A 10,736-nucleotide genomic window follows, 5' to 3' on the forward strand; every position below is an offset into this window, starting at 1 on the left:
CAATTTTTCTAATTTAACTCACAAATCAGTCGTAGTATCTACATCTGCAACATTATCGCCTTCATGTCTAACTCATCCCAATCATCATCTTCATCCCTGATGTCTCTTTTCCAAGCAAGACTTTATGCAGGTTATTCTAAACCAAAATGGCTTTTACACACTTTTGCCATAGACCAAAATCAATCTTCCCATCAAACTTCTCCACCTCAAACTTAGTCATTGACATATTTGACGTCACAGTCCTTAAAACCAACTACCACAAACACAAATATTGCAACCTGGCTCTGATACCAGATGTTGAAAAAGAGAGGACAAGATTGCAAGCAAAATACAAGGTAAGGTGAAAAACAACCACTCTGTAAACAGATATGTATATGTGATATCAAGACAATGAACAAAGAAATGAGCCGGCAGATAGAAAAACAGAGAAATCAGTCTCACATAAACCACACTAATTTATGTTGTTCGGATAGGCTGTTTGCCTTCCTACATCCACGGGGAGAACTCAACAGGATTCTCTATTATAAGGAACATCAAGTACAGTGAGATCAAATAAACTGAAACTAAGAAATCCCCTTACAAACAACGCTGTTAGCCGTGACCTTCTGCCCCAAATCTGTCTCTGTCTTCTCACTTCACAAAAATACTGAAAATCAGCAAAAATGACTGCCCAAACTTGTTACCAACTTCTGAAAGATGAAGATCGCACCTTTTTCTCTCTCCACCATTTGATTGTATGGAGAAAACTGCAGCAGCTTGGAGGCTCCATTTTTTCAGCCACGACTTGAGGAAGCTCCACCAAAAACGCAGCCCACAACAAAAAAAAAAAGATGAAAACCAGAAAAAGAAAGGGAACCAACTCGAACCCTTTCATAAAGTAAAAATAACAGTTTGTATAATGACACAAATGCCCAATGTTTGACTTGTATATGACCAAGTCAAAACAAAACAACAAACCTTTATTTGCCTAAAATTTTTAAGTGGGTGTAGGCCCCATGATGCTAATAATTCAAAAACACGATGACTGTTTTGAACTCTTCTAATGGAAGCTTGTTTTGAACTCTTTTCTTCAAGTTCTCTAAATTATTTGATCAATAAAGGTGGGAAGGCCGACTCCCCGCACCTCGACACCGGAAATAAATTCGGAAACAGTCAGATTTGTTTTGAGTAAAGAGGTTGCAGTGCCAGACATACAGGTAAATAGGCCTGGGTTCCGATTCAAATGAATGAATCAGGAAGAAATGTTATTACACGCTATTTCCTTTTAAAAGTACAAAAAAACCTATAAAAAAAATTAAATAGGAAAAGATTAAAAACATTTTTAAAAATATAAAAACACCCTTTTACCGGTCAATGAGCCGAATGGATTTGGAATAGGCCAATTTCAACATTGGGTGGTTTCAAATCATATTATATTCTTTTATTTTTTAAACATTGTGCTAATTTTCTAAAGTGACATGTGCAAAAACCGGCCAGCATGACGTAGCTAACAATAATTTCGTAGATGAAATTATATTCATGTCAAATACTTATTAAAGCGACATACTCAAGCATTTCTTAGCCGTAGCTTTACCAATTGGGAACGACAAAAAGCAAAAAGGAAGGCAGGGCGGCCTTTGATTTGAAAACAAATGACGCTAATCAATCCATGCTTACTACCGCCAACAGACTTGTGATGCGCCCACCCTCTAATCAGTAATTTCAATTCCTTAATATGGCTTCCACCCAAGAAAGAATCTTTTGGTCCAATGTACAAGAATTCCAATCAATTAAATATGGGAACCCGCCCAAGAGAAAGGCCAAACAATACTGTTTATGTATATGCGATGCAATCTAGCAGCGGATGTGATTACGCCATTCTCTCTTTATATATATATATATATATATATAGACACACACGTACACACAAATCCCACAGTTTTTTTTTTTTTTTAAATTTCGTTCAATCTACACATACCATAGATCTTGTGCCCAAAAACCATTGGGCAAGAGCTGAGTCTGTTTTTGGACATAGCTGACTATATTTTTGACAACGAGAGTAGCCCTTGCAAATATTTTTGGAAGCTGCAGCATTTTGTCTCTGCCCTCTGATTGCAAAGGGGAACTGTTGATTGAAGAATTCTCCCTGTACCAAAAGTAGGGTCATTATTAATTGGATGAAAAGCAAAGAAAACGTTCTAAGATTATGACTACCAGATCTGCTAGAAAGAGAGAGAAAGATAGCACCATAGCAGCACCACAGTTTTCTTTTTCTTGCAGGAACCAACATTCAAGCTCATCCCACTAACCTAAACAGAAAATGAACTAATTCTGTGTCAAAGTATAAGACTTTGTACGCCAATATAATCTAAAAAAATTCAATTACTTTTTCTTTAGATAGTTACTTGTTCAACATTTCAACAATCTAGGGACTTCATTTACGAAATCCAAAGCTCCAAATAAGTTTATTGCACGGAAACAATGATTAGATAGATGAGTTCTTCACTTTTATAGAGATCGATTCCTTTGCCTTTCTGGTGAATTCATATTATGTAGCAGCCCGAATACTCTTCTAATAAAGGAATTGCATATTCACTAAAAGTGACAGGAGTCCCATCTTTCAGATAAAATAGAGCAGAGAGCTAACTAAAAACAGATTCAGGAAATAAAACAATTGCTGATATCAGCCTTGGCAATAAAATATTATCAAGCTAATTATGGCGCAAAGAGTTGCCTCAAATATCCAAATGGTATGGTATGATAGCCTGTTCTAAACAAAGAAAGTTGCTAGACTATGGATAACTGACTCAGAATTACTCGACAACTTGCACGTTCAGTTGATATATTGGACATTCTAATACAAGAACAAAACTAGATTGATATTAATGTAACCTTTAATCTGAAAATAAAAAAAAATCTATCAACTGGACAACTTCAATCCGGCAAAATGAATGAAGGCATCCAAGCTGCAGAAAAAGTAGAGTAAGCTCAACGTACATACAACTTAACGGGCATGACATGCTTCCAGCCATTTAAAATGAAAGGATGCAGTTATGCACACCAGAAATTTCCTTCAATCTAGAAATGTCTTCCTTGTAGTCACATCAAGTTAACTTCCCAAATTTTGTTGACTTGAAGACCTTCACTTATTGGGGCCATTGCCTCTCAGAGTCTCCTCACCTCGAGATTACTTTAAACATTTTCCCCCGGAGAAAAGCTACATCCAGTACTTGACCAACGATTTGAGCATTCCTCTTTTCTGTCAGTCTATTATGTCTGTAATGGAGAGCAATGTTGTTAAGTTCATAATCACAAAATTTATTGAGTCCACCGGAATCTCTTTGGAAGAACTCAAGAGACTGATATACATTTGAACTGTTACAACATACAAATGAATGTAATTGCTGAAAAAGGAGCAAAAACCTTAATTCTCAAAACAAAACAAAGTTTACGGAAATAATAATGCATCAACTTTGAACACAGAACTCAACAGCTCCCATAGACTCCACTCGTTCCCTATCAAACTCCAAAACAAGAAAGAAATACAATGAGAAAAGTCCTAAAGCTTGTTTTTCTTCAAGTGAGAAAAGGTGCTAACACTCAATTTGATCAACAAGTATGGTGTCGCCCAACAGCAATGCACTACTAGCGTGAGAGTAAAAAGAGAGACACGGGCAAACCTATGAGGAGGATGCCTCCCTCCCGGTCACGGTCTTCTCGCCCTTGCGTGATGTTCGGAAATGGAAGGATGAGATCTGCCAAAGACTGGCCGACGGCACCGCGGTGCATGAGGTGGACGCCCATTACGTGGTTCCAGTTTGGGTGGCGTCACAGAAGCTAGAGTACAGTGCCAAAACTCTCAGAAGCAAGATACACAAGCTGCTACCCGAGTATCTCGTCGAGTTCGCTTCGTTGAATCCGCCCACCTGTAAATGGGAGATGGAACCTCCTGCTGATATAAACTGGGACCGCTTAATGGCGGACGTTCTCAGGTAGGACGCCGGTAGTTCAACATTCTCTTCTGGTGGCCTGCTTATCTCGTCTCTTGTATATGCTGCTAATGCACTTTTCGCTCAGGAGTGGTGCGAACCAGGGGAACAAGCGGCATTGGAAATGCTGATGGGTAGCAAGAACGGTTTCTTGACTAGTAGACTGAAGAACTAATCGACTGACCAGAATAATTCCATGAAACCAAAAGGGCTTTTCGGGCTCTCACCGTACCTGCATTTTGGGCAAGTCTCTGCACAACGACGATGTGGTTGGGAGGCGGGCTAGTTTCTGAAGATGATGCATCCACAGGTTCTCAGCCTGCAGCCCTGCTCAGTGCCCCGTCTCTCGTGCTCCCTTTCTCACTCTTTCATTCTATTTCTCCATCTCCCTCTCTTTTGTCTCTGGGTCTCTCCTTCGCACTGACGCTGCGTTTTTGCCCTTCTCGAAACTTCAAAATATTTTGGGTTTGGTGGGTTGGATTAGGGATCAAACTAAATTTGAGTCCAAATACTATATGGTTAAACTAAATTTTTTTAATTTATTTATTTTTTTTAATTAGCTAAGGTGGAACCACGGTCAACCCCTCTGCTCTGCCCCTAATTATATGAATAACCAAAAGAACACCCAACTAGAACAAACCAATACCAGCAAGACTATTCACAACAATGCAATGACCACCTTTTATTTATTAAATTAATTTAAAAATGTTGCGTTGATTTATTAATCAATAAAATAAATAAACTCATCAAATAAAACTTTGGTTTAATTCTTGATTCAGACATTTTGTATTATTTTCACATACTTTTTCTTATCAATTCTTTTTTTTTTTGAAGTACTTATCTAAAACCTATCTTTTATTTAACAATATTGTTGTCTTGTAGGATAGCCATATTTTTTTCTTCTTCTATAAATACTTTAGTAAAAGTTGGATTACTACTGATTTCATATAGTTTTGTACAGAAATTTTTATTAAGGAATTGATTTAATAGTTTTGTACAGAAATTTTTATTAAGGAATTGATTTATGATCTAGTGACATCGTATTCATCTTCAACGAGGTTTTCAATCTGATATTATTTTTTGTGTCCAAATAAATTTCTTAGTTGGTATTTATTTATTTTGAACTTTTTAATTGATATTATAATTTTACAAGTTGTAAAATATTGTCGAGTTTTATTCCTAACTCCATTGGATAAATAATTTTATTGTGATCTTTTAGATTTTCATATTTTCTTTTTATCAACAAATAATTATTACCTAATTTTGATGTAGTTGGTTAAGATGTTTTAAGTATTAACTTATCATTTTTTTTTCAATAAATTCTTCATGCTCATATTTTGTTATATTTCATTTCTATGTCTTAAATCATTTAAGGATATGTTGTATTATTTTCGTGTACATTCCTTGACCAGTTTTCTTTTTTTTAAAGACTTATCTAAAACAAGTAGTTCATCAACTAAATAAAATTTTTATAAGGTTGCGTGTTTGAGGAAATGATATGATTGAGTAGTTATCCAAATAGTTTTCTAAATAAACAAGTTTATCATTTGGTTTTCATAATTTTTTCGTAAGTTCTTCGTATGGTTTGTACATTTTTTCCACAAGTTAACTGTACATATTGAACATTGATTTGTCTATTTTTAAATAATAACATATTTTGATGAAATGAACTATTATTTCATAATGATCACTTGTTGAGAATTATTAAATCAGGTGACCCATATTATTCCTCATTTAAGAAAGACATTATTTAATATTTTTTTTCTAATTTCATTGAGTTAATTAAAAGGATTTTACTTTACATCCGTAAAAAGAGTGTTTAATGATGTCAAGTCTTTATTGGTTCCATATCCTTACTATGAGTTAATTCTCTTAGCTTTATTGCAATAGGTATTTTTTTATATAACTTTGTATTTTTTTAATCAAATATTATAATTTATTAAAACAAAAAATTTGTTGTTTTCCTACTAGTTAAAGATTTTTTTATAATTTGTGAATAATCTGTTATATATCAAATACATAAGACTTTTTTACATATTATATGATTATACAAAATAATTTACTTGATTGATTAAATAAATAGTTGATAATTTGATAAATAAAACTTTTTTTATGAGTTGAATAGTTTTTTTCATATTAAATATATTTATTTGTGATTAATTTTTATATTTTTAAAATTACCCATTTTGTTGAAATTTCTTGAATGAAGTTTTTTTTATTTTTAATTAAATAAATACATTATTTAAGATATCCTATTTAGTTGATGCCTTAACTATAATAATTTTTTTTTGCACAAAAATGTTTAATCAAATACAATATTAATTATTAATTAAATAGTTTTATATGATATAGTTTTAAATACTTTAAGTTAAATGGTGTACATGGTAATTATATGCTAGTAGATAAAAGCTATTAGTTATAATCAGATTATACATTCATATATAATTTATATTCTATTTATGTCATTACTTTAAGTTAGTGTGTTTCCCTAAACCTTTTGCTCAACCATTCATTAGTTGCAACTTCAAAACTTGGGGACACCAACTCAAACTTTCAAGTTCGGATTCAGATATCAACTTAAGAATCAGATATACTTGTTAAGATGGTTAAGTATCCGATCAGATAGTTGTTTAAAACCGAATCCGTATATGATCGGATGTTATTTCCTAAATCCGAATCCAATTTGATTTTCTTATTCGGATGTTAAATTGCTTACCATATCCGATCTTTTAAAGACAATTCAGACGGATATCCGTTTTGTTGACAACACTAGCCGAAACACTTCAAAAGTTTAGTATCGTATAAAATCGAAAGTGCTAACAGATAGGTTAGGTTATGCCAGACTGGGGGTCCAAGCTTAAGAGTGAGTCTGATCGAAACATAAGCAAAATAATTTTTTTTTACATGTAAATTTATTTTTTTTGAAACCTTGAGAGGGTTCATTGCCCTTCTTAGTCCTGTAACTCCGCCCCCGTGGTTGCAATCACCTATATTTGTCTCTTGTGCAATGAGCCTCTGATGCAGAGCCTGGCGATGAACTGAGTAATGACAATGACATTAGTTGTTTGAAGTAGTGGGCTGCGCATGTAATCGCTTGCCGTTCATGGCAAATTTTGGTTACCATAGAAGCAAACGCCTACCTAAGGCAAACTTAAGCATGTTAACTTGCCTTAGGACATCTGGAGGTGGGCGTCGGAATGGGTTCTAAACAGGTACCCGGTATCCGACCTGATTAGGCCTAAGCCCCAAAAAACCCGGCCTCATACCAAAAAAACTAACGAGAATCGGCCTGATAACTTATCAGGCTTGCCGGAGTCGTTCCGACAAGTACTCGGTTCAGCCTGAAAGATTTTAAATATTATTCATAATTAATAATATATATTTTATTATTAAAATATATACTATAATAAAAGCTATTTTATATAAAAAGTATTTTTTACTGTACCTCGGCTTGGCTGGGCCGAACTTGAGCTCAAGCCCAGGTTTTGGACATCAAACCTGACCAAACCCAGCTATTATTTTGCTGTGCAAGGTCCAACTGACTCGATGCTCAGGCCTAATCATAATTGCCTACGCCTATTGTGCTTGGGATTGTGAAGTTGCAAACTGACTCCATCTGCCAACTGCATTGAGGTAAGGTCAGTCTAGTCGTCGAGATGGAGGTAGTAGTCAATGCATGTGCTGCCAGCAACTTTGGCAGATGACTCTCCTCAACAGAGGTGGAGCCCACAACTGGCAGCAGTTTGATGCACGTGGCCACCAAATCACAGTAGGTGGACATCGTTGGCTTTCTTCTAGCCAAGAAACCGGAGCCTGTTCACAGAGCTTGTGGGGCGCAATGACTGACCCCATTGCATTTGGCGGCAACAAGTGGGGCGGTTAACATGACGAGATTGATGAGGCACTTCAAGCCATAGGGCCAGATACCAATCTTGGCGAGACGATCCTTCATTTGATGGCCAAGAGCGGTCAAGCGGAAGCATTTATTTGTATTTTCCTAGTGTATGACCTGCGGAGACTCGGTAAAAAATCAGAGCATGCAGAAGAACAATCTCGCATCACAGTGTAATGAGCAGATCAATTAAGGTAATATCGGTCTCTCTAATGTATACTTTGATATTTTGGAAATGTTGGAATGGAAATAAGCTTTTGGAAATATGTTTCCACGAAAAATGGATTGCAAAATCTGGTGCCCATATCATTTTTGCTGAACGTGTGATGGGGTTTCTTATTTTGATTACTTGATAACATGGGACGGGATACATGTGAAATAAGAGGGTATGTTGCATCATTTAAAAGCTGGTTTTGATAACATTGCCCCATTATCTCTTTCAATACGCACTTGCACTAATTTTTAAGGTCGTCACAACTGATAAACTTCATACTCTGGGTGTAAACGTTGGGGACAAGCAGGGAAGATGACTTTGGATATTGCCATTGAAGAACATTGTCATCCTGCATATGATTAAATGGTTGTCTGCCTTCGTGAGGCCCACTGCATCACAGGAGAAGAATACAGGTCGTGGAGTAGTCGTCATGAGGCTTTAGATGATCAACTTCATGGGATCCTAAACATGACCGTCATGACTGGAGTCCTCATAGCAACTCTGGTGTTCTCGACGTTGTTGAACCCACAAGTGGTGTGCACGAAGAAGGTACTCTGGCAGGGAAGGCTCTCCCGAGGACCCACCCTTTCTTTCCAGCCTTCTTGACCTTTAATGTAGTTGCATTGCTAACATCGCTTGTAGTTGTTTTCATAGGGGTGGTCTTCACCAATGATAGGCTCATCCATCGGTGGGATGTCTTTTAGAACACTATTAACTTTGTCTCATCTTAATTAGACCTGAGCATCGGGCCAACCCAGCCTGGCCCAGCCTGATAAGAGTTTAGTTTGAGCTGACCCGATGTCCGAAACCCGAGCCCAGGCTCGGTCTCGAAGCATGAAACCGGAGCCTGGGCCTGGCCCGACTGGCCCCATTATAATAAAAAATATTTTTTCAATATAAAATATATTTTTTAATATAAAATAATTTTTTTAATATGAAATTTTTAAATTTTTATATATGTGCTGTAATAACCCAAGTATCATATTGAAGATCTTGATAAATCTTCAAGGGTTTATCAAGGGGGTGGTTTGTTGTCCTGGTTTTCAGTTGTTTTTGGATTAGAATCAAAATTGCTACGAGGTAGGTTAGGATCTGCCAGGTTAGGGGCCCAAGGCAAGAGCGGATTGGGTCGTAACATAGGCAAAATTTTTTTTTTTTAAATTTACATGTAGTGGGTTGTGCATGTAGTTGGTTGCCATTCGTGGAAAATTTGGGCTACCATATAAGCAAATGCTTAACTAAGCCAATCTTAAGTGTGTTAACTTGTTTTAGGGACGTCATAGCTGTCCACACATGTTTTGCATATATATTGGCACTGGCTCGTGTAAGACTGTGAAGTTGCCAACCGACTCCTTCAACTACTAACAGCATTGACATAAGGTCTGTCAATTCATGTGCTGGTCAGGAGGAATTTATTTATATTTTCTTGGTGTATGACCTGCGGAGACTTCATAAAAAATCGAATCATGCAGGAAGAACCGCATCACACTGTAACAAGCAGATCAATTAAGGTAACATCGGTCTCTCTAATGTATACTTTGACATCCCACCAATGGTTGTTTGCCTTCGTGACGCCCACTGCAGGCCGTGAAGTGGTCGTCATAAGGCTTTAGACGAGCAGCTTCATGAGGTCCTAGAAAAGCATAGCAACTCTGGCATTTTTCACCTCACTGGTAATTGTTTTCATACTGTCCAAGACATGCTCATCTATCGCTGGGATGTCTTCAGAACACTGCTAACTTTGTCCACTACATGCATCCTAATTAGACTTGGGCATCGGGCCAGGCCGGCTTGATAATATTGCATATAATTGATGCCTTAACTATAATAGTTTGTTTTTTTGTACAAAAATGTTTAATTAAATACACTATTAATTTTTATTAATTAGTTTTATATGATATAGTTTTAAATACTTTAAGTTAAATGGTGTACATGGTAATTATATGCTACTTTATAAAAGCTATTATCTCTTAAACAGATTATACATTCATATATAATTTATATTCTATTTATTGTCATAACTTTAAGTTAGTGTTTTTGCCTAGACTTTTTGCCCAACCATTCACTTTTTGCAACTTCGATGTTGGCACCAATTCAAACTTTCAGGTTCGGATTCAGATATCAACTCAAGATTCAGATATACTTGTTAAGACGGTGAAGTATCCGACCGCATAATTGTTTAAAACCGAATTTGTATTTGATCAGATGTATCCGAATCCAATCCGATTTTCTTATTTGGATGTTAAATTTATTACCATATCCGATCTTTTAAAGACAATTCGGACGGATATCTGATCTGTTGACAACACTAGTCGGAACATTTTAAAAGTTTAGTATCATATACAAATCGAAAGTGCTAATAGATAGGTTAGGATATGCCAGACTAGGGGCCCAAGTTTAAAAGTGAGTCGGGTCGAAACATAAGCAAAATAATTTTTTTTTAAAATTTACATGTATATATATATTTTTGAAACCTTGATAGGGTTCATGGCTCTTCTTAGTCCTCTAACTCCGTCCCCATGGTTGACTGTTCTTCACCATAAAATTATGGGTGGGCATCTGGTCCAGGCCGGTGAGCCTGGCCCGATAGCCCGGGTTCGTCTCGGCCCGCCCATTTAAAATTAAAAAATAATTTTTAATTATAAGATAATTTTTTAAATAT

At 36.1% G+C, this 10,736-nt stretch overlaps 1 long non-coding RNA gene across 2 annotated transcripts; it reads right to left on the minus strand.

Moving 5' to 3' along the window:
- Positions 1–415: 415 nt before the first annotated feature.
- On the minus strand, positions 416–4,352 carry LOC126409813 (uncharacterized). Of its 2 annotated transcripts, XR_007572594.1 has the most exons (4): positions 3,660–4,352; positions 1,958–2,125; positions 710–783; positions 416–633 (listed from the first exon to the last, which is right to left on the minus strand). It is a non-coding gene; the product is annotated as an uncharacterized LOC126409813 (long non-coding RNA). The 2 variants fall into 2 exon arrangements; XR_007572593.1 differs by lacking the exons at positions 1,958–2,125; positions 3,660–4,352 and having other exon boundaries at positions 710–1,934.
- Between the last annotated feature and the right edge of the window lie 6,384 nt (positions 4,353–10,736).

Source organism: Nymphaea colorata, chromosome 2 (assembly GCF_008831285.2).
Source record: "Nymphaea colorata isolate Beijing-Zhang1983 chromosome 2, ASM883128v2, whole genome shotgun sequence".
Lineage (NCBI taxonomy): Eukaryota > Viridiplantae > Streptophyta > Magnoliopsida > Nymphaeales > Nymphaeaceae > Nymphaea > Nymphaea colorata.